The sequence below is a fragment of the Agelaius phoeniceus genome, chromosome 1 (assembly GCF_051311805.1).
Source record: "Agelaius phoeniceus isolate bAgePho1 chromosome 1, bAgePho1.hap1, whole genome shotgun sequence".
Classification (NCBI taxonomy): domain Eukaryota; kingdom Metazoa; phylum Chordata; class Aves; order Passeriformes; family Icteridae; genus Agelaius; species Agelaius phoeniceus.
This window is the reverse complement of record NC_135265.1, coordinates 67,059,096-67,083,680: the sequence shown is the minus strand read 5'-3', so window position 1 is coordinate 67,083,680 and position 24,585 is coordinate 67,059,096.

The window sequence follows — 24,585 nt, the reverse complement described above, 5'->3', positions numbered from 1 at the left end:
TTTTCCCCAGTGAAACCGTACAGGAGGCAGAGGCTGGGTAGAGCATCCCTCCCTGCCTACAGCACGGTGGCAGAGCCACAGATATCTGTCACTGGGGTGGGCACATCAGCTTGCTCCTGCACAAGGATGTGTGCTGCCATGGCTGACACGCCGCAGTTTCTGGAGCAGCACAGCAGATTTACAGCCAGGCTTTGCTGAGTTCCCATTTCCACATCCCAGTGACCACATGCTGGGGACTGTGGGAGAAGCGCAGGTGACTGACCCCAAAGACTGTGGCAGAAACTCGCCCCCAAAGCCTGGCAGCTGAGTGAGGCCCGAGCCCAGCTGGAGCAAGCAGACGAAGGAGGGAGGACAGGCTGCAGCAGCCTTGGGAAGTACACCACGGCCAGCAGCCTGCCAAACAGGTTGCTCCCAATAAAAGTGCTTCACCACTGGATTGGGGTGGCAGATGAATTAATTGTGCCATTTCCATGACATTCTACTGGAGCTTAAATGTATTAGTAACTGTTCGTCCCCAAAACAAGTTTTTCCTCCCACACAAGGGGCAAAAATATCCATCTGAATTTTTTAGATTATGTGACAGGCTTGCAAACTGTTGTTAACTTTATCATATGGGATATGGATTAGACTGCAGCACATTAATTTATCGGGAAGTAAGAGCTGCCTGTTCATCTCTTTTCTGTTATGACATCTGCAGTAAAATACAATAGGGGCCAGACAGACAGTGAGTAATAGACTAGAATATGAAGTTTGGAAGTGGGGGGGGTGTGGGGAATGGCAAGGTTTGCTGCAGATAGAATTGAACCCATTAAAGCAAAAAATAAAAAAAAACAGCGGTCATTCTGCAGGTATCACTTTTAATGAAATTGCAGATAATGAAACCTGCCAGTTAAAAGTGATATCAATTCACATCTTTTCAGGCTGGTAGAGAAAAGCCAAGTAAAAACCGGTCCTGCAATTGAAGATGTTTTGCTGGAGTCCCCTGGACTTTACAGATGCCACCCACTTCCTCCTCACCTCTTCAGCCCCTGCCGTGGAGGGGGCACACACAGAGTCATACACACACATTTTGGCTCTGCAGGGACAGGCCTCCAGGCACACAGGGTCCTCTCCCATCCTTCACCTTCACTCCTGTGTGACAGACCTGCTGCAGGGCCACATGGCCAACGTGATGGGAAAGGTGAAGGCCTGTGATTTGTGGGACAAAAGAATGCATGAAACATTAAAGAGAGCCTTGCCAGCATTCTAAATTGTTAATGCAAGCTCTCCAGGTCTGCAGAAAAACATATTCCCATTGTCATTTTCACTCCCCCTTGGCCTCTTAGTCCTCCAATTATGTGAACAGCGACATGTGAACAATTACATGGTGCAAAAAGTGTGAAGCCTAGGTACTTAAGTTTGGCCCCTTGATGCCAGTGGGCAAATCTATTTACATTATCTATATTTAGTATGTGAGGGTCAGTCTCCATGAACTTCTAGACTGAACTTGCCCTGTCATGACAGTGTGGTGAGGGTGTCCCCTCACAGCAATTTATACAATTTATACACTTTATTACAACATTTAATGCTAAAAACAAATCATCTACAGGGCACAGAGCTATCTGCCTTATGTGGGTACCAAACTTCAGTCTTATTTCCCAGCTCTGTGGGGAGCAGACCTGCTGTCCCAAATCCTCCAGGATTTCACTCCTCATCAAGGTATGCTTTTGTGTGCCTGGACACACTAAAATTCAGCAAATGCAGCTAAAAAATGGTTCACAAATATTTAGTCCAAATAAATTCAGCCACTTCATGCTGAAGATGTTCCCAGGCACTTTTTAATTTATATTATGTAAACAATCCCAGCAACAACTTTTTTCCTTTGTTCCTATTAATTCACTGGGGGTGTGCATGCGCAAGAGGCAAGGGTTTATGTCAGGAGTATTCAAGTAGACTCCTTGCAAGCTCTTTGGTTTCCCCCTTTCTGTTTTAAAAGGTATCCCTGGCCTAGCCTGGATGCAGAGCACAAAGGAATGGCTGGGTGCTGGATCAGGCCATTGTTCTACCACTCTCAATGCCCATCCCTGCCAGCACCCCAGACCAGCTACCTCACAGGACAGTGCAAGAAACTCCCTATGAACCATCATGGGATGATCTGCCCACGAGAGAAGCGCTTTCCTACTCCTCACCAGTTAGCTGTTTCCCAACGCCATGAAGCATGAGAGTTTGCATCCCTTATAGATTTTTAGATCTTGCCTCATGCAATTCTTCTCATCCATAAAATGCCTACCTAATCTGTTTTGAATCCTGTTAATCTTTTGGACTCAGTGGTGTTTTGTAAGTTCCCAGGGTTAATTAAATGTTATCTAAAAATATTTCCTTATCAGTTTCGAATATTCTTTTTTCCTCTTCTGCTTCCTCATGGAGTGGCTCTCAGTCATTCAATTTAAAAAGTTGGCTGAGACCGTCTTTTCTAGCCTTTCCAATATTTCTCACTGTCCACCCAGTTTCTCTCCTTTTATCTATATCATCCCTGAAGAGAAGCAGGAGGTGCCTTTTGGCCCCTTGTGAGGACCACTCTTCAGGACTAGATCACACCCCCTTTTTATGTATAATACTAGCAACGATCCAGTCCATTCATGCAGCCTGACCCCAAGAGCCTCAGAAAGTTTATGCTGCCATAAAAAATAGACCAGACAGTCTCCAAAGGCAAAAGCCCCCAGAGCTGAGCAATTCAAAAGCAATACACCAGGCTGGACAACATCCACTAAAAGATGATTTGTCGTTCTTTTGGGATCGACTCGTTCAAACCCATCGGAATCAACAAGTTTGCAGGGGAACTTGCAAAACCAGCAGCCAGAAAGGTAAAGCCATCTACGCCCATCAATAAATCCGAGGGGCTGGCTCACCCAGCTTTCCTTTGGTCACGCAGCCTCACTGGGCCGTGTAATTGCCGCCTTATTGGAGAGATACCAGCCTGCCCGTCGAACAGATGCAAGTTTCCCCTGCTCTCGTTCAGCTGGGAACCCGCTCAGCAAAGCAGAAATAAATCACGGGGAACTTGCTGTCGTTTCTCCACCTTCCCGCACACCCTCCGCCGCTGCCGCCTGGCTGGCTAGAGCTGGCATAGTTTTTAAATGAAATCTGTGAGATTGGCATCGACAGCCTCGCCTGATTTTTAGCTAATACCTTGGTGGGTTCTGCATTCGCATCTGGCCGGCGCCGCCACGCTGAGCCTGATGATAACAGGCTGCTGCTCTTCCCGAGCAGGATCCCGGGGTTCCGCCACCCACAGCCCAAACAGGGGCTCGTTCCAAGCACAACAGCACATCGCAGCCAGCCAAGGGTCTGCAGCACAGGACTTCTCCCAAGGCATAAAAAAAGGAGGGGGAGAGGAAGAGAGAGAGGGAGAGAGAGAGAGAAATGTGTTAACTATGCTAACAGTGCCAAGTAATATGCTTCGTTAAAAATTTAATCACCTGCAAGTGCAAAACAAGTGCAAAGCAATCATGTTGTAATTAGCGCAGCAATTAACACCTCCCTTTTCGATAGCACATGCATCCTAGGAAGTGCATGATTGCAAGTGTTTATGCTGCTGACAGGCTAAGTTCCTATAGAGAGGGAAAAATTGCTTAAATAGATTTTTTCTTCCCCCCCTCGTCTTTTTGGCAGTTGGGCTGTTATGTGTCCATGAAAGCCCAGCACCAGCTGCCATGTTGGTTTTGTGTGAGTGCTGCTCCAGTGCAGAGCGTAACTAACAGCTCCAGCTTGAGCTGGGGCCTCCTGAAAGAGGGCTGCAAGCCTCCAGAGCCCAGCTCCACAGCAAAGATGTCAGCATGGCAATTACAAGATGATTTTTTGCAGGCTAACACTTGCCAAAAGGGGAGCACCAGGCCTGAACTGAGATTGTAGGATTTGGAATGTGACAGCAAAGGGGACAGGACAAATCGGAGCTGTGGCTTTGGGATGGGTCTGCAGCTAGAACATGCCAAGCTCCATGGTGCTGGGATCCCTCTTTAACATGTGCTCCCATTGAAATAGCCAGTTCTCCCCAAGGATGTGCTGGAAGCAATGTGATGCAGTTTGATAAACTGCCCAATGCAGGACTGGCCGGGGCAAAGCCTGTGCTGCCAGCTGTGTCCATGCCACTGCTGCTCTTTTACCCATGCACTGGGCTGGCCATGCTTCTCCATGATCTCCTGTTCCTTGTCCTCCCTAAAAACCCCAAGTTCGACTGTCCCATTCGCTGTCCCTCTCCTAGGGCTCGTTGTCAGCTGCTTGTGAAGACCACATGAGGAATGAAAGCTGGCTCTCAACATTAGCTTAGAGAAGTTATATAGACTTAAATGCTCACATTCCATGAAATATTCTTATTTAGAGACTGTTCAACTTTAATAAAATGGACTGTGTTTGTACTGGGACAGCACTCTCGGCATCCTTGCAGAAACTCAGTGACTCTCATGGTTGCTCAGTTACTGACAAAGAGCTGGTCTGAGAATTTGGCATCCAAAAGCTGAGCACCAAAAGGTAAAAGTCACCTTTGGAAACATAAACCATGGGGCCAGTCTTGAAGCTCCTTGCCTCCCAGACAGTGAGATTGCTGAAAGGTATCTTCATCACATAGTTCAATATTGGGGTTCCTATTTGCCCGGTTAAAAGTCACAAACAGCATTACTATCAGGCCTGGGCCAAACAAATAACCCTGCAATAACAGCAGCTCCTGAAAAAGTTACTTCCTTGCTGCATATCCTCAGAAATTCACATTTTACACACCATTAATTCCATTAATTAAGACAAAATTGGAGCACAAATTCAGCAATTATGAAAGAGGCAACTAGAAGGCAAGTGAAAACAAAGCTGGGAAAGAGCCATGGTACTTTTGCTATCCCAATGTATTTTGCTGTTTCTGAAGCTGCTTCTGAACTGAGACAGAGGCCAAGTCTGAAAAGATAACAGTTTAACTGTGATTTCAGCACTGTTTCTGACAACAGTGGGGCCCTATGTTAATTCCCCTCTCTCCAGCCAACTGACCCGTTTCATTACAGACCTATAGGTTTCCCATTTTCATTTCTATTTGAGGTTTTGTTCCCAGCTTCCACTGGCCTGCTTGCACCATTTTCTGCCTCCAGCAAACACTCCATTGGAGCCATAGGCCTTGGAGATGATTCCATACTCATTTCTGTTAGGAAGTGAGCACATATTTGTGGTTTCTTGGCACAGTCCCCACATTGCCTTCCTGTCGTTCAGACTAAGCATGAACCTGCCCCGTTCTCCTCAATACAGCTCAAGCATCCTGGTTTTGATGCTTTCCATTGGCAGTGACAGGCACTTAGCTCTAGCACACAACACATTTTATGCTACTTTTATAAGTGCTTTGTGTTGTGTGGGCTGCAGAGTCCTGAAGTGCATCCCCTAATCCTGCCTGAGGCTCTGCTGGAGAGGAGTGAGAAGTTCTTGGGAGCTGCATTAAAAGATCTGCCACCACCCTGGTGAGAGGTTTGGGGTGATTTCCCTGCCTCTGCTGGAGTTCACCTTCTCAAAGGCACACTGCTAAATCATCCCTGCCTGAGATGACTTACCCCCAAGGCTCATAAAAGTACTTCAGAAGAGCAGTCGTGTTTGTACTTGAAATGCACTGAAATAAGCCATGTGTGAGAGTTGGGGGGGCAGGGGTCCTGAGGAGAATTCCCCCTGGGACACTGACCCAGGGTCCTCAGCTCAGATGACAGCACATTTCCAGTGACACAAACACATCATCATGTGTAATCACATGTACACAAAGCATGTGTTGCAAGAAGATCTCATACAGTGCGCTGTCCACACCTTCACTAATTAGGCATGGCTGGATTCTGAGGTGTCAAGTCCCCTCCTGAACACTAAAATGGGGTCCACCAAGTTGAGGGAGAAAATTTTGTGCAAGTTGTTTGTTAAAGTGTTTGCAGCACAGCAGAAAGTTTAAATAATGGAAGCCCCTGTTCTCTTCAAACCACGGAAAGCTGATAGTTATCACCAATAAAATTTAGGAAAACCACTGGGGAGAAGAGAACCTTACACTCATAGGAAACCACAAGTTTGTGTAACTGTACAAAAGCTTGTGGTTCAACATATATGCAAAATACATCAGAAATTTCTCATCCTGGGAACAAGCAAAACAGTCTGTGCCCATGAGAGGCAAACACGGGGGGAAATCCTCTCATGGACAAGGACCACAGTAGAGAGTGACAGAGTGGGACCTGTGATCTGCTCAAGGGTGTGGTTACCAGGAAATTGTCTGGTCCTGGTTTTGCTACATAGAATATGGAATTACTTAATGGTTTTGAGTCTAAAAATTAAAAAAAAAAATTAAAGTGTGGTTTTATCAAGTAGGAGCAGCAAAGACTACAGCCCTGGACTCTTGTGGGTACTATTGTGAGTACTTCCTTACAAGATCAATCTTTATAAGGCAGAAAGAGTCCTCAAACAACTCTTTACAAATGAATAAGCACCAGGGCCAAGCTTCACCAGCAGGATTCAGGCATTTTCAGTGCCCATGTTCCCTGAATTGTCCAGCCAAGCCAAGAGCACCACTATGTCCCTCAGTGTCACATTATAGATGTTGTGCTCAGCTTTCAGAGAGGTGAAGGTGGGTGGTGAAAATTCACAGAGAGTCGTACAGCTTTTTCCATTAGCAAGGCACACGCCTTAAAAATAACAGATGACATGGGGAGGGAAGTACCAAAGCAGTGAAAGGAGATAGGAAACCCAAGTATACCTGAACTGCACATAAAAAAGGCTTGGGAGGTGTTTAGGAAGGCCAGAAACCTGCTTCATAGACCCATAGACAAAAATTTACTGGTTTTTTTTTTTGTGCTATGACCATGAATAAGACTTCAAAGTCTGCAGCTTGTTTCCCTTTTAGTGGGAGTTTGGAGAGAGGAAGAATCCCACCCCTCACTAATAACCCACCCAAACTTGACAGTCACTTCTCTCCCACAGCTGGGGAAGATAACCTTTCTCACTGATATTTGTGAGTCTGGAATAAAAGAGAGTGAAAAACACAGAGGAAGAAAAAAAAATCTGAATTCCCACTCATTTTGCATATCCAGGTTCCCAGGCACCCATCCCTTTTTTGCTAAAGTGGGGGGAGAAATATATTTAATAAAGATCTGGCAGGAGTATGATGAAATAATGAGTAGGATGAGACCATGTTACATAAATTGGCAAAGCTCCAGCTTGTAAATGATTAAAACAAAAGAAAAAGGGAGTTTCCATGAAGACTAACGTAAAAAGCATTTTATAATCAAAAGGCCTGAAACTATGGGGGCTGATGGGAATGTCTAGCAAAACAAGCCTGTTCTGAAGCTTCCAGATGATACATGGAAATTTAATCAGCTCATCTCAGTCAACCTTAAATCAAAGAAAAGACTGATTGGAGGTTCAAAGGGAAAAGTGGGTTTGTGGCTTAAGAACAAGAGCAGGACACTTTCCTGATTCTGCCACAGATTTCCTTTGAGATCTTGGATAATTCAGTCACTTGTGAGATATTAAATTTCATAGTTATTTGGTACAGAAGTTTTCCTGATATGCATATTAAAATTTGTCTCTGGAAGTGGACTATTGCATTTATATGCCTGGCTCTTTACACCTGCCCATACCATCCACACAGCCTCACTGCTAGCAAGCAGACCTTCAAATTTCTTTCAATAATTTCTTTCTCTCTAAAATGTGGAGAAGCCCCATGTACCTTTATAGCAGTGCTGTCATGCTGAATTAATGCATAGTATTTCTAAAGATCTTTGAGGAGAAAACATTATGGAAGTGAGTGAATTCTCTGTAATTTACTACTATGAGATTAACAGTAAGTGCTTTTCTCTTAAGTAGACACCAAAAAACAAAAAAGAAGAAAAAAAAGGAAGCTTAAATGGTTGCAATCTCTCTGCTATTAAGAAAAGCATCCCTTTGCAGTTGTCCAGCAACTCTTGCTTCTTCTTTAACCAAAGCCAAAATTCAGTGACATTAAAACTGAAAATTATAACATCAAGAGAGGCACAGATCTAATTGATGTTGGAAAAGAAAATTTGTTACTCAAAATCAAATTCTAATTGGCTGCAGCCCTTTAAACTACTCAAGCTAAGAGGCTGTGGAGAACATACAGTCTTCAAGGGGAGTTTGCTAACCAGATGCCGTTGAAGCCCAGCCTTAATGTCTTTTTATCTTCCAGGTTCACAAGTCTACGTGTACGTGTGTGCACATTTCTGAAAGTCTGTTCCTCTGTACACTGAAAATTCAGATGAAAGTCAAGAAGAGGAAAGTTAGATCAGGGGATGAAGAGTTCTTTATACTGCTTCCAAGCTCTGCCCTGATGCATTGTGTAACCTTGGGCAAGTCATTTAACTTGTCTTGCTCATCCATCAGATAGAAATATGATGCTTATCTGTTGCATGAAAATGAGTTAATTGCTGTTTGCCAACTGCTTTCATCTCTTTGGATGAATCAGATTGAGGCCATATATGTAAGCGTATATAATTTTGCATGTGTATTTTTATTTGGAGCTTGCTTATGTCTTGCAGCATAGCATCTTCAGGTCAACACTGGTTATCTGCTTGGCAGGGAGCCCCTATTGTACATTTCTGATGTAATGCAAATCACAGCAATGAGAAACACATAAGTGAAAGGTATTACACTTATCATCATCATTAGCTGTTGTTGTTGTTGTTATTGCTGTTGTTATTATTATTATTATAGTCTCACACTTGGATGCAGAGATAGGACCACTTTAAAAAAATATGGCCCCAAGAAAGAAGTCTTCTTGAGAATAAGTCTCTTAAAATAAAAGGAATGGGAGAGGCCTGGGCCTGAAGCTGCCTTTACACAAATGTGTTGATGTGAAATTTCCCAGGGGCATCACCAAATCTCTAAATTCATTTATTTATAGGCTTTATTACTCAGGAACTGACCTATGAAAGTGCTTGGCCAGAGGGTGGTTCTCTCCAAAACAACAGATCTCCTCCCCTGGGGAGGAGTCATAGCACTCATGACTTGTTTGATTTGGGGTTACAGAAGGAAATTGATGTGAGAGACTCAAAGGGAAATAATAAGGAGAAATTCTTTAAACCATAGACACAGCTCAGAAAGAACTCCAAGGGCTGTATAAGCCTTGGGAGCAAAGTCTGTTTCTCAACCATCATTGGAGGCACTATGGACTGTCCCTTGTCAGAGACACATGGAGCTAACTCTGCTGCTGAAGGATGTGGAGTTGCCTGCAGAGGCCAAAGGGGTCACCATTGCTTTGGGAAGCAGAGCTGGAGCAAGCAGCAGACAACAGCAATTTGGTGTGCTTCAAAAGGTATGACATTTAAATATACATAAGTGCTAACTATAAAATCTTGTCACTCTTTCATTCAAGGCACTCCACCATCAGAGTTTCTTCAAATGAGGTCAGATTCCCCAGTCCTGTCTGACCTTCACTATCTGTGCTGCTACTTTTGTTGTGTGCTAAGAGTCATCTTTGGAACAGTAGCCTCCAAAACCACTACCTCTGCAGCTCTAGAAAAAGCTTTAGCCTCATGGCAGTTTTCATCAGAAAGAGACTCAAGGACTGAACGGAACAAAATCCGGATTTGCTAGTGTCTCATGCTCTGCCCCAAGCACCAGGGTTTCCTTTCTCTGGGGCACAAGCTCCCAGCTTACATCTGAGTTTAAAAGCACTGCAGAGATGTTCCTCCCCATGGGAGGGCTGCAAAGCTTTGGAACTTCTGCTCTAAGTCTCATGGACTGCAACAACAACAGAGCATCCTCCATATCAAGGTCTTGGCATGTTGTGTCTGGACTCATTCCCAGGCCCCATGGTTGGAGAAACACACATTTTCTACCCAGTGGCTCTTCTAGTTCCTCCTTCCACAGGACTGAAAGGATGGGGAAGATTTTATCCAGGCTTTCCATGCGTGGTTGAGTTTTGCCCGTAAGGACTTGTTTTTACTCATCCCACACTTGCGTCACACCAAGTATGAAAGATCTAATAGACTGGGATGCAAATGCTGTTAAAGTGTTAACTTGTGTGATTTTTTGTTCTAGATTGCAGTGCTTGTCATTATTTAAGTTAGATTGGTTATCTCATCTTGTTGTTTCACTCTGCTTGCTTTACTTGCTATTTACTGGTTGACTTTTATAATGACTATGATTAAATTAATAGATCTTAGAATGTAAATTAGTTTCCAGTAGTGTTTATTAGATACATCTGCAGATAGGGTTTAAATAAAAACACAGCCTGAAATCAGAGTTGCTGTGCATTCTAATCTTAATGGGTGGCATGGACCTAACCTGCTCTTTGTTAGATTTGGGTATCTGGAACAACTCTCTTCAGTCCACCTCTGAAAACCACTAGGGGAGATGTTGGCACAAATTAATTTTTTTCCTCTTTCATACAGGGGCCCAGCTTTGTTCAGATACAGACACCACAGTGAAGGGATCAAGTTTTGCAGACTAAAGAAGACTTATTCACTGTTGAAAAGGCTCCATAGGAACACTAATCAAAAACAAACTTCCAGCACAAGTTAGAAAGTCCGATGGACAGCCACAGAAACTTCCTATGCTTCATGTGCCTTCAAATACCTTTTTGCTTGCTAGTACATTTTGCTCCTGCTCCTTTTTTGTAAAATATGATTATTAACTGACTCTGTCACACACACACACACTTCAGTCTAAACTATTTTTAGCAGCAAATAGGTCAGTAACATTAAAACTGCAACAGGTGAAGGGCACCTGTATGTCTCCACACTTGCATGTAGTCATCCATGATTACTGGTGGTGATTCTTGACTCCGTGGAGCTCTTGAGAGCCATGTTCATCTGGCTCTTTGTGCTTGAAGGCATTAGGAAGCAGCAGTATTCCCAAAGCATCTTGCAATTATTCTCAGTTATTGGTATGATACCAGGTCTGCTGGGATTTCGAGAAGGATCATCCTGCCTTGCCATACCGGACCCTGGTCCTCCACAGAATCATCTCACCAGCTCACAGTGCAACTGGAGAGAGAGACATGGAACACAAAACCATCTACTCTCTCCTACAGCCCTCATTCCTATGTCTGCCTTGCTCATGGGGAAACAAGTCCTTGCTCTCTACATTTCCTGTCCTTGCCACCTTTGCCTTTTGCACAGCCACATGTGCCTGGATGGTTTTTGCTTCACAACTCTTTCTGGTCCTTTAAAATAAATTACATGGGGAATGTTAGTGATGCAAACTTGTTTAAACCTGAATACACGGTTAAGTCAGCTTTGTAATTAATTGCCTCATCACTGCAGTCACCCTTCAGGAATGCTGTGCTGCTGGTTCAGAACCCAGTAGGAAAGGGCCAGATCCCCAGCAGAGATCGCTCAAAGTGAATGAAATCATGAAGCTGCGCAGGAGGTCAGGTCTGACTCCCTGAGATGATGAAGTGGCATCATCATGGGCCCACCAACAGCCTAGTATGCAGAGCTGGGCATGAGGGTGCCATGAGAGCCCCCAGAGCACCACTGGCTTTGTCCCAGAGAAAGGATTTGTCTCCCCAAGGCATGGCCTGTGCAGTCATCCCCCCGGGTGCTGTGTCATGGCAGGACTGCTTTCCACCGGGTCAGCTGCCTCAGAGCCTGCTGGGGCTCACACACAGAAGGGAGACAGCAAGCAAGGAACCTACTACTAGCATGTGAGAGCCAATGGAAACAGCATGGGACTGAAAAACAAGTCATTGGAGGCCTGTCTAGAGACAGGTATGGATTGTTGGGGAGGCACAGAGGCAGCACCTCCTCCCTCATGTTCCTGCGGTAGGAACTAACAAAGGCAAATGGGCTGGAGCCATAAAGCTCCAATTACTGTTGTCTTCTGTCTACTCACATCTAAATGTGCCAAGGGTGAGTGTGTTCAGAAGGTGGTTTACTGACACAATTTCTCCTTGACACTGGGCACTCACATACATATAATTGAGGAGAAGGAAGAAAAATGAGAACAAACTTCTCAAAGAGTGACAAGTAAGTGAAGAGAGGGAGAAGAAAGAAGAAAACCAGTAAGTGAGAAAACATAGGGTGGAGGGAGCTGTGCCTACAAGGGAAGAGCAGAAAGTGATGATGACAAGGAATACCAAACTAAGAAGCAATCTGGACAACTTCTGGATCAGTTCATGGCCATCTTTTCAGTCCTTGTACCTCTTAGAAGGCTGCTGTCCATCATGGGGGAAAAAAAGGCTGATTGATAGATAGATAGATAGATAGACAGACAGACAGACAGACAGATAGATAGATAGATAGATAGACTGATAGTTAGATAGATAGATAGATAGATAGATATTTCAGATAAGAGCTATTCTTAACATTTGTGGCAACTTTTAAATTGCTACTTACATTCTAATTAAATAACTACATAGAGGAAAAGACCAGGCTCTGAATTAAGGGCTAGATGAATGATGTGGGTAGCAGAAACTTTAGCACAAGTCCTGCTCAGAGAGTAGTCCAGGACACACAGCAGCCCTCATCCCTATGTCTGCCAGTGACCAGTGCAGCCCCTAGGTTTAACACCTCTTGTGAAAAGAAGAAAGCTTTACATGGATTTCTGGGCAGACTTTGCACTGCTGGAGGAAAAGGGTGTGCTTTTGCCAGTTCTCCTACAAAGCTGTTAGCTCGTGCAGAGTCACAGGTTCACAGTCCCTCTCCCACACCATCGAGCAGCTCTTCTGCAGGCTTCTGGGGGAATTCTAACACCAGGAGATAGAAAGGGCAATCAATGCCTATGATAAGAGGCAAACTCCAGCAAACTGTTCATAATTTTTCTCACTGGGCTGCAGATGACCTAAAAGGCTCTTTTCCACCTCCAATTCCTATGAATCTGCAATCCTATTATTTATATTGTATCTTGAGGGTTTCTTCCAGAGTAAATGATGTAATTATACCCTGCACCATAGCATTTCAGGTTCTGGTGTAATAGAACTAAATATGTAATTATGTGGTTAGTAAATGTAACAGTACAAAACTCAAAATCTGTATCCATGTACTGTAGCTTCATAGGAAGAATTTGTTTCCCGTTCTGTACACAGCAGATGTAATGTAATTATTGCTAACTGAAAAGTATCAGCAGACATTCATATGATACCAGCAAAAAAATGCCCCTCCAGCCAATTCTTCATTCAAACATATGAAAATGAGAGAAATCCCACAATTCTATCTTATCAGTGAAGTCTAGGCACATACATTTGATACTCTGCAAAATCAATACTTTCCAGGCTTTTAGATACATAGAACCCACAAAGAATATCCATCCATACATGAAGGGAAGAATCAGATTCACCCCTGATGTTAGTCCAGCCACTTCAGCTGGATTACAAGACAGCAGAAGACAGTCCATTATGCAACTTGTGTGGATTATGGTTGGAAGAAATAAAACTGGCCTCCAACATTTATACAACACTGTGTGACAAAAGGAAAACAACATGAAAGGAACCACAGCCTTGTAGTTAAGGAGCTAATCCTGGACTTGGGAGATACGGTTTCTACTCAGAGGTTTGCCACAAGTTTCACATATGAAAAGAAAAAAGGAAAAAGAAAAAAAAGAATAAAAGAAAAAAGAGAAAAAAAGGAAAAAAAAAGAAAAAAAGAAAAAGGAAAAAGAAAAAAAGGAAAATAAAAAGAAAAGGAAAAAGGAAAAGAGAAAAAGAAGAAAAAGAAAAAGAAAAAGAAAAAGAAAAAGAAAAAGAAAAAGAAAAAGAAAAAGAAAAAGAAAAAGAAAAAGAAAAAGAAAAAGAAAAAGAAAAAAAAAGAAAGGAGAAGGAGAAGGAGACCTTTATTGTGGGCCTTGCCTGCAAGAGGACACCTTACCAGTAAAAAGTGTGATTTTGCACAAGCTACAAATGCCCTTTAGAAATGCCTAATTTCCACTTAAATCCAAATGTAAAATGGGCCTAGCTATACCAGGGAAAGTCCCTTCACTAAATAATAATAATAATAATAATAATAATAATAATAATAATAATAATAATAGTTTTTAAAAAATATTGGAAGAGTTGGGACAGCTCTAGCTTTAGAAATATCGAGATTCCCATTTGCTTGCATAAGACAGCTTCGTGCTGGTTGAATGGGTATGGTGGGAACCCTCTGGATAGGGCCTTTAGCTGCAAAATCAGGCAGTGAAGTGGGAGTCACCACTGAGCCATGTGTCTCCTTGCAGCCGCTCCATTGGTGGAGGTGTGACATGTCTCCAGGTTTGTCAGGCACAAAATGACAGAGCCTAAAGAAGCACAAATGTTGTTTTCCTGTAGAAACTGCACTTCAATTATCCAAACATAAAAAACCCTATGATACTTGAAAAGAGTGTTTTATTTCTCAGCAAACATCCCTCAGGTTTCCAGCATTGCATGTCACTTTGCTCCTTAGAAGCAATCTGCACCATTCACCAAGGTGCTCAGCCACAACACTGCTCAAGCTGAATATCATGACAGAGCTCTGAACTCTGCTGTGTTCTACTTCCGTCTCCACTTCTTTGCAAACTTCCCATTTGCCACAGGGGAATAAATATCACACCATCCCCACTGCTGGGTGACAGTTCCATGCCTGAGTGCCTTACAGAACTGTACAGTTCTTCCTTGCCTTCTCTACAATCAGTCATGGATTCTGCGTCATAGGACTGAACCACCAAGATAAAAATTAACATGGCTCTCTGTAATGATGTGTAGTTGCTTTCCTTTGAGCTGGAATACTTGATCACATTCCCCCACCCCATATTTGTGTCATGCTATTGGCACTGGAAGCATTAGCTTTGTAGTCACAATTATATGAGAACTAAGTAAACTACAGAAATTTGTAAACTGTTGCATTGCTAAATTAAATGCTGTTTTAACTAACAGTTAATAGTGTTTACTGCTGTGTAATAGTAATTTTCATTTTTTACTGTATCTAATGACTTTCTGATGACTCAAATTCTCTGTAGGGATACCAAATCATTACATTAAGGATGAGTGATTTTAGTATGCAATGACTGATCAGTACAATAATATGTAGACTCATGCTTCAGCTAGTAAATTAAATCATTTACACCAGAGCGTTTGTCAACCAGAAGAGTTCTATTACATTGCTGCATTATAATGTAGAGTCTGCTCAAAATAAAACACATGCTATATTAAATCTGTGCCACTTTACAAACAAAACCCTTAAGGAGCAACGATTTAGCATATAGTGAGGCCATGGAGAGGGACTCTTTTTCACACACAGTGGATAAATCCAGAAATTTTGTAATTTGTCTGGAAAAGTAGCAAGGCAACATAGAGGTATGCATCTATTAGCTGCATCAAGCATTCCAAATGCCACTTGAACACTTCACTTGGTACTAAAGGGACTTGTGGAAGAGAAAATGGCCACAGCCAGAATTTGTGAGCTTTTAGATAAACATACAGTTGAGCCAGCCTCATGACTTGATGGGATCACCACATCATCCTGAGCCTTGAAGAATAAAAGGGCAGTTTAGTCTGGGATGCAAACACTTGACAGGTCTGCTGAAATTGGGTGGTAGAATGTCACTGGTGAATAGTTTAACATGACTGCATTCTAAGAAACTAGAGCAATTCCTCTTTTGAATAGGACTTAAAATGCAACCTCTAACAGCATTTAGGAATTTCCAAGTGTAGGCTTTGGTTTGGACACAACAATTACTTTGATGTCAAAATGTTCAGAACAGAAGACACTTTAGTGCTTTAGTATTTTAGGAAATGTTTGTTTCAGTGTTTTGTTGGAGTCACCAAGGGGCCTAATTTCCAGTAAGACGAAAACATCAGAGTTTCCATTCACCACAATTAGAACAGAAGGTTCTTTACTATTTGGAAAAAATCAGATCCCAGAGTCTCAAGGTTATATCCCAAAGGCCATGCACCAATGTTAAACCATTGACTCCGCTGACTTTAACCCAGTCATGCTCATATAAATACATGCAATGATTCAGAACCCCAGTTTCCACTAACATGCAATTATGCCATCCAGAAAATACTTGTAGGGGCATATTACCTTGGACAAATTTTTCCTGTTGTTTTGAGACACATCCTGAGACACATTCAGTATAAAGCCTTGAAGGACAGTAGGAGATGCTTCATCATGTTTGCTAAGTTCATCCCCCAGAAGCGGCAGCTTTACTGTCAGAGAAGGGCTCTGAACTTCTCATAATGGGAAAGAGTTGTGACAGGAGGAAAGGCTTGTTTTGTGAACTACTTAAACCCACATGAATTTATTGCTTTTCAGGAACTTAATGACTCATTCATTTTTTTTACCCTTGGGATATTGAGAGTCACAAAAAACAGTGGTATTTTGACTTGTGAAATCTTCATCGTATAAATGTTTTCTGTGCTACTGTGTGGGAATCAGGTTTCTCTGGCAAGAGCTAAACAGTCAGGTTTACCATGACTAGTTTATTACTTGGCATGCTTCGCTGAAAGCCTCTTAATGGATGAGATTGGTAGCAAAACAAGTGTTCTATGGTGCCTTAACACTTGATCCAAAGGGGCATCTCCTGTGCACAGCAGGATCCCACATCTGTAACTTTACATGACACATCTAAGTACAACATACACTTTCTGCTCATCAAAACATCCCATATGAGCCAAGTCAATCAAGATCAGACCCCTGAATTTTTTGTTACTGTTGTTTGCTTAAGCAGACTTAAAAAAAAAAAAAAAAAAGCACAGCAAATGCTTTTGATCTTTTTGTTTAAAATATAAGAGTGTTAAAATGTCCTAATAATCTGGAGGCTATCCAGCTTGTAGGCAGGCACTAAGTGAGGTTTAATTTTTGCACAGAAATCAAATATTAGCATTGGGAACATGAACACATACAAAAAGACTGCTCATCTGGCCAACATCTGGTTTGATGTGGCCATTATTTCAACAAGTACTTACAGGCAGGTTTTTTGTTGTTGTTGCTTCCTCCCAGAGCAGCAACAAACTAGTAGAAGAGATTAAAATTTCCATATCATTCCCACACACAGAGTGGTGTTGTACAAGTTGCCCAGGATGCCTAATTTGTCCCTTTCCCTTTTTTCCTTTAGCTTAAAAAACCACTATTATATTTGAATACATGGGCAGGAAAAGTGAGAGTAGCACTTAAAATTGTTACTTTCCAGTATATTCTTGCATGGCAAGTTGTGTCAGTGTTTATTACACTGTTTAATGAAAGAACTAGAAGGCAAACCTGAAAGCAGGTTTGGACTGGGAGGTGAAATCAGTCATCCTAAGACTCAGAGGCTCTCAGTTTTACAAATGCACACAAATTTTGAAGCTCAGGGTGTCTCACTGCTCATGCTGAGCCTATTGATCTCCATGTGGAAAGGTGTGTCCTTTTTCACTCCACCAGAAGAGAGGCATTCTTCCTGGAATCATTAAAGATGATAGGCAGTCTTAATTGCACAACCAGCATTTATTGCTATACCTGCAGATGTACCTGTGCTTGTTTCCAGATCCCCTCTTCTCTCTCTCAGGACAGTGGTGTGTCCCTTTTAAGGTAAGCTGGGAGTCACCACCAGTCCTGTGGTTAACTGACAGCCCCATGTGCTCTGCTGGATGGTATCTACCAGGCCTTCCAGCACTGCAAAATTCCAACATCTTCAAGCAACAGCCATGCTCTTGAAGACAGTCTGCTATGGAGAAGCAATGCTCCACATAAAGAAAAAACACAGAACTCAAGACTACATCTGTGTCATAGATTGTAAACTAGTGACAGAAAGGCAGCCATTGCTGGAGCACATGGATGTGCTGTATGCAAAATGGAAATGAGAGATTTATCTCCACCACTGCCTTGCTTAATCTGCTTTTCACAGCAATGACATTTCTTCTGCTTGTAGTACCACCTGTCTTTATGTTGCTTTTCCTCTCTGGTATGGCTGTGACCATTTCTGAGGTTTCCCAAAAGCAGAAGTCAAAGTTATGGTTAGACTCCCACAGAAGCAGTTGCACACTAAGTGTGGGCATCCATTTACTGCAATCAAGCCAATCCACACAACTTATGGACACGAAAGGTGATAAAGGCTGGTCAGCCTTGCCACCAAAGATGGGACTCTAGATTTGAACTGAAGTTCTCAGTTTCTATCTCAAACTCTCATCTCACCCACAGTGAACCCCTCAGAACGTGTCTCACTCCCTGCACATGGTGCAGCCTGGCCATCAGACCTCTGAGGGGCTCCTCGCCCCAGGGCTCAATTCTGCTGGCTGCCTGCAAATGGCTTTCTCCAAAACAGGAGGGATTAAGGTTCCAGCATGATTTTTGGGTGGGGAGGAAAGAGACAGAATGAAACTGCACAGCTATCCTTGTCCATTAGTCTGAGACCATGAATAAGCTTTCCTTCTGAAGGTGTTGCTACATCTTTCAGAGGTAATAGTCTCAGGTTTGGGGGAAGAGTTGGCAGGTGCATGTTTTATGGAGAGGCTTGGGAAGGAGATAATATGCTGAACATGAGGAAACATGAGCCTTCTTCCCCCTCCAACCTGAGCAGTCATGGAAGCAGCCACGAACACAAAACCAAGTCAATATGTGGTAGGTCATCCAGCAGCAGGAAGGGGATAGTGCTAAAGCACAGATGAAGTTTAGAAATTTACTTAGTGTCTGCCTGTGCAGACCTGAGTAGGAATTTCTGCTGCAATCACTTTCAGCCTTTTCTTGTGTAAATAAATTGCTGACACAAGTGGTCCAGAACACACCTGGAAATCAACTTTTCTTCAACTGCCCTCACACAACTTGCTACCCTTCACTCCCTCCCTGTGCTTACAGCAACTGTGGCAGCTCCATCAGCAGCCAGCTCTGTTCTCTGTACACGCCAGGCAATAATTAGTTGCTTATTTCTTGTCTCTGATTGACACAGCTCCTACTCCAGCACAACACAGAACTTGTTCTCGTCACTTTGCGACTTTGTCAAGATGCTATTAGTGGGCAAGGTGACACAATGTGAGGTAAATCACACAACAGCACCATAAACACAAGGGCAGGGCCAGATTCTCAGCTCTGTCCCTGCAGTTTCACTCTGTAGGAACTCTGTTGAAATGTATCTGTCACACATAAGACCAGACTTGCATATTCAGCCCACAGTGTGGTCATGAGGCAGTGCAAAGGAAGAGCACTCACTTCTATTACTAGAGAGCACTTGTGCCATACGGTTGTTTTATGTTCTGGGAACAAGTAAAGATAAGGCAGAAATACATGCACAAAGAGGAACAAAGATGGGTTTCTATGGAAACACAGGATTTCCTGACTTGTATAATTAAAATTAACCATATCCCTTGTTAATGGACTTGTGGGGACAAAGAAATGTTGATTTTTAATTTTTTTTCTTTATTATATGTGAATACTTTTAGTTATCTTTCTCTTTTTACTTCATCTCTCTGACACATACGTGTCCATGCACAGCTTTTTACTTTTATATATGTTTTATACACAATGTGCGCTCTGTAGCTTTCCTAACTCCCAGTAATATTAACAAGAGTTACTCATGTAAATCTCCCATTCATTGTTGGGGCAATAAACCTCAAAGAGTGTGAAAGCCCTGCATGAAACTCATTTTTCTCAGTCCTGATATGAATGTAGGATGCTAACATCCAGATGAAATGGCACACATAAACCTAAGGATCCACTATTGCTGGATATCATGCATCATGCACTTATCTCTCTGTCTTGTGCAATACTGAGGGAGAATGCTCTCAACAAGACACATTTGTATTTCCACACAGCAACATCTCTTGCTAGAACAATTGAAGCAGCACCAGTACTTTAAAGCTTTCCACAGTGAAACACAGGTTGTTTGCCTGTAGCTTACAACCTTTGGTTCAGACTGCGCCATATATCACATGTTAAGTAGGAGTGGGACTGATGAGAGCTTGGACAGAGGACCTCCAAGGAAAGCTTTAATCTGGCAGAATATGGTATCAGTGACTCTCTACATGCTGTATGTCCCTAAGACTTAATATTGAACCAGCATTCCAGCGGCAACCCACTGGTACTGATGGAGGTGCCAGTTTTTAAAAGGAAAAATTAATCACAGCTCTAACCCTTTTTGAGGAGAAATAATAATATATCACCTTCATTTTTGCACAGTTTGGCCTCAATTTCCCTCTCATGTGTAAGTCACAGAATGAGTCCACAAAAAGTCTCTTCATTAGTAGCTGCCAAGTACTATCAGATTAACTTCTTAGTGAATTTAGGGATACCATTGTTTCCACCCACAAATAACTCAGAGGTAAAATAATAAAAATTAAGAAATTGGAAGATTTTGATGCCTTGGAGATGGGAAGGAGAAAATTCTTCCCAGTAGAGTTACAGACATGATCCTATTATCATAATAAGGCAGGATGATAGCCTTATTTCAACCTCAAATGGTTTATTTCAGCAACGGGTAGAAAGCAAGCCCTTGTCGTACCATCTGCCAAGTACCTTTGGGATCTGACAGCATGGAAAGATCATTAAAAATGCAAGAAGTTGCTGTTTGCATTAATAAAAACACAGGTTCAAAAATTAGGTTGAAAAAGCAACAACATTGTAAACACGTCTTTAAAATGAAAGTAATTTCCTCTTTGTAGTGAAAGGCATGCTTTATTTTCATTTGTTACTTAGGATGTGACTATGCTGAATCTGGTTTCAGTGTTCTCACTGTGCCACTCTGTAATGCAGTTTGCACTCACAGAAATTAAAAGTGCACTGTACGTGGGACTGTCTCTGCTCTTTCACCTGGACAGAAATAAGTGCATTTCAACCCCTGGACCATTACTTCCAGAATGCTTATAATGAGGGTTGGGTAAAATTGAAGCCTATAATAATAGCATACAGTTCCTTTTTTTAAAGCCTGACCTGCAGTTCTGGTTTTCATACCAAATGACTGTAGTCAGGCATATTAGTGCTTTAACCTTTTTATTACATTACATACATGAAAACAATTAAGGCTGGGATTCTTTCCAATGTATTATCATTTTCTGTTCCCTCTGGCCTTTTTCCATCCATTTCAAAGAATGTACATTGCATCAACTGAACATTCTCTCATGCTTTATTTTTTTGTTTCTTTTCTGCTTAACAATTGTCATGCTTTCAAGATCAGCCAACTACAGAGTATCATGCAACAGCAGCAGCCGACAGCAGCAGCAGCAGCAAAAACAACAACAAAAAGTTTGGGAGTTTAAAACTCCTCATAAAATTAAATCTGAGATTTAAATTCTCCCTCATATTTTATTGTCTTTTCTTTTCTTTTTCCTGTGGTAAATGGTAATTAGAGTCAATAATCTTTTGCTGAGAGAGCACCTTGTCCTCACAGTGTTTATATCATCATCATCAAAGATCTGCCTTAAGGCCCTGGCGTGTTAATAATTTAAGGTGTGCACAGCCTAGTTATAGCAGGAAGCCTAGTTATTGAGTTTGTAAACCAGCTGATGATTTATGGGAACACCTTGCATGAGTCATGCTCATTAAATAAAATACTTCAGTTTAATAAGGAACATGGGGTAAACAGTTCTTCCCGTTACAGGGTGACTGTGCAATTGGAAATTGCTGAGTTTTGTCACCAGCTTTGCCGCTGCTATTTTGTCTTAATTGTAACGTCAGGGTCAGCTTGTCTGTGTGCTTGTGCAGGCACGTGCATGTGCATACACACATTCCCTTGAAGTACAGATTGGAAGCCTTTCACCAATGCTTTTTTTTTTGCCCCCACCCTCTCTGTATCTCCCTTTCTCTCCATACAGCTGTTTCATAAGTTACCCTCTGATAATGAAGATGTTAAATCTTTCTTTAAAAGGCTACTAATTAAGAAAACAGAAATGTTCACAGAAATAAAATTACACAGGAAAAAAAATCAATATATGGTTGTTAAATGTAGCTTGCATTTGAGAGCCATAACCATATTTTACTTTTAAACACTAGAGCTAACTCTAACTCATTAGAAATTCCTTGGGAAATTGAGGCAGTAAAAGCCCTACACATTGGCCTCTTCTATTTAACCAGAAGCAACCGTGCTTTGTCCACTGCTTTAGAAACCCACTGTACCTCCAGGAGATTTCTGTGGGATTAGGTAGTGTCAGCATCTACCCTCAGGTGGCAAACATGCAGACAATAACCTCCTCTGGATCAACTATACTGTTGGTGTTTCTCACCCTGTTAGGGATGGGGGCATGGCTCCTTAGGGTCCCTGAAATCCCCCCTCGTTCCCACCAAAGCCAGTGGCAGTTGAGCACTGGGAGTGGAAGGAGCCAATGCAGCTGGGGCTGGAATCTTCACTAGGCTGGAGGCTACTCCAGGGCAAAATTATCTTTGTCTTCCTTGGAGGAAGTGCCACTCATGGAGTTACAACATTTCTATGGAATAAGGGGAGAAGCAAATTAAGCAATAAAAACTCCCATATACTTTTGTTGATGGGTTTCAATCTTATCAACTCAAACAAAAGGCAACTCAACTGGGTTTAGTTAAACTCTTAAACAAACAACAAGAAATTAGTTTTCATTTAAAAAAAAAGCCAAATTTTCTCAGCAACAGAGTATTAGCAAACATGCCATTACCCCTGCAATATTGATTTTTGTGGTTTTTATGGTTCCTTTTAGATGTACTTTTCTGTATTCTTTTCACAGAGGTGATACAGCTGTACATTTAATTTTCTGACAAATAACTGAACATCCCCAGACATAGACAGCCTGTCAGGCATCATTAATAAATTTGTTCAAAAACATTGGGCCAGGCCCACTTGTGGGGTAACTTTTGGATTTAACGACACCACACAAATGAGTGATGTGACTGCCAATTTGTGAACAATTTGGTTTTGTTCAAAAGGTTTGAGATCTCCCTTTTTTTCCAGGCAAAATAAAGCATGACATAACAGGGTGTACATACTACTTGGGCCATCTCTCTGAGGCATCTAATATTTGTATTTTGCAACCTTTTGATTGACACTGGTGCAAGTCCTAACGTTATCTTGTTTTGCAGACAGAGAAGGCAACATGGACTGCTTCTGGTAAGACCCACAAATTAAATAAGGCAACCAGTTATGCCCTATTTATTTTTTGTTGCTGCTTGGTTTTGGCTTTTGTCTTTTTCAGTTTTGTTCTTCTTATTGCGCAGTCCCCTGGCTTAGTCCAGGGGCTGCTCTGAGCCCTCCTGCAGCACTACCTTGCATGCACCGAGGTGTCCAGCCTGTAGCAGCTGTACCCAAACATGTCCTCGAGTGCTTTCAGATTTCAGTTGTCTCCAGGCAGCTCAGTGAGGTATTTGAGAGTACACATTTCACAGGTAATGGGAGTTAGGCATGTCCTCCTCACCAAAAATGTCCAAGTCACTGAGAGGCACATGAAGATCCTGAGGCAGAGTGAAAAAAAACTAAAAAACAGTTTATTCAAGGCCTAGAATAAGTGCCCTAATTCATAAATTTGTCTTCTAAATGGGAGACATCTTTGCAATGTCACAACTATGACAGTCCTTACTCCTGGAGGCTATACCAAAGGTGCTGTGGGAAGGAAGGACATTGGAAAAAGTGTAGGTATCCTGCATTGGAAAGAATCCCAGCCTTAATTGTTTTCCTCTATGTAATGTAATGAAAAGGAGCATCCTTTTTACAATTCAGTCATTGTAGAGGACTGCTTTGGACTTTTTTGTTTTGTTTCATTCTTCGGTTTCATATAGTGCACGTTGTGGTTGCCTCTTCATAACCACACAGAAGGCAGAAAACAAAATACATTTCCTTCTTATCTTTTGCTGTGTTTAGTGAATGCAAGAATTGTATCAGCTTCACCTCCACTGGCATGACCACCTCCCTCTAGAAAGTTCCCAACTGATTGCATTTAATTGCCTTTTGTGCTAGCAAAACACATTCCTGACACCACCTTCAAGCCCTATAGAAACTACCACCAAATTAAATCAGTTTTATGGAACTATTCCTACCAGCACTGATCCAAGGGCATAATAGGGCATGGGAGTTCACTCAGTCAAGGGACTAGGAAATGCTCCCAAAACATGGTAATACTAACCTAGACTGAAATAGGATGCTCTGGATCCCATGACTGCTCCTAGTGCACCTCCAGTCTCCACACTGGGGAGGAGCAGAAAAGGCCCTGCCACAGTGCAACCCTGCCCAGCAGTAATTAAAACATCCCTGTGTTACCAGCCCTGTGCTCAGCACAAATCCAAAACACACTTCCATACTTGATAATGTGAAGAAAGTTAACTCTATTCCAGGCAAAACCAGCACTTCTGTTGCAAAGTTCAGGGCACCACTTCCCACTTTTTGGGTGGACTCAATGGAAAGAAGTTTGGATGATCTAAATATCAATGTCAGCCAGAAAGAATTGCCTCCCTCTAGAACGTTGGTCCCTGCTGCTGTGGGTTCTTCACCCACAGTTTGGACAAAACATAATCTCTCATCTTGCCCCATACCAGGAGACTGGAGGCATGATTAGTTCCTGGTCTCTCTACCCATTCTGGCCTTGTATCCAGAACAAGCTAATTTTGGGGAAAAGTAGGCCAAATTAAACCATTTGCATCCATCCATCTATCTAGAACTGGTAGATCCCATGCCCAGGCGGCACTAAAGAGGAATGCTGCCACTTCTGGAGGCCAGGAAATGGCTTCAAGCCAATCTGATGTGCCACAGGGAAAAACACACTATTGCTTCTAT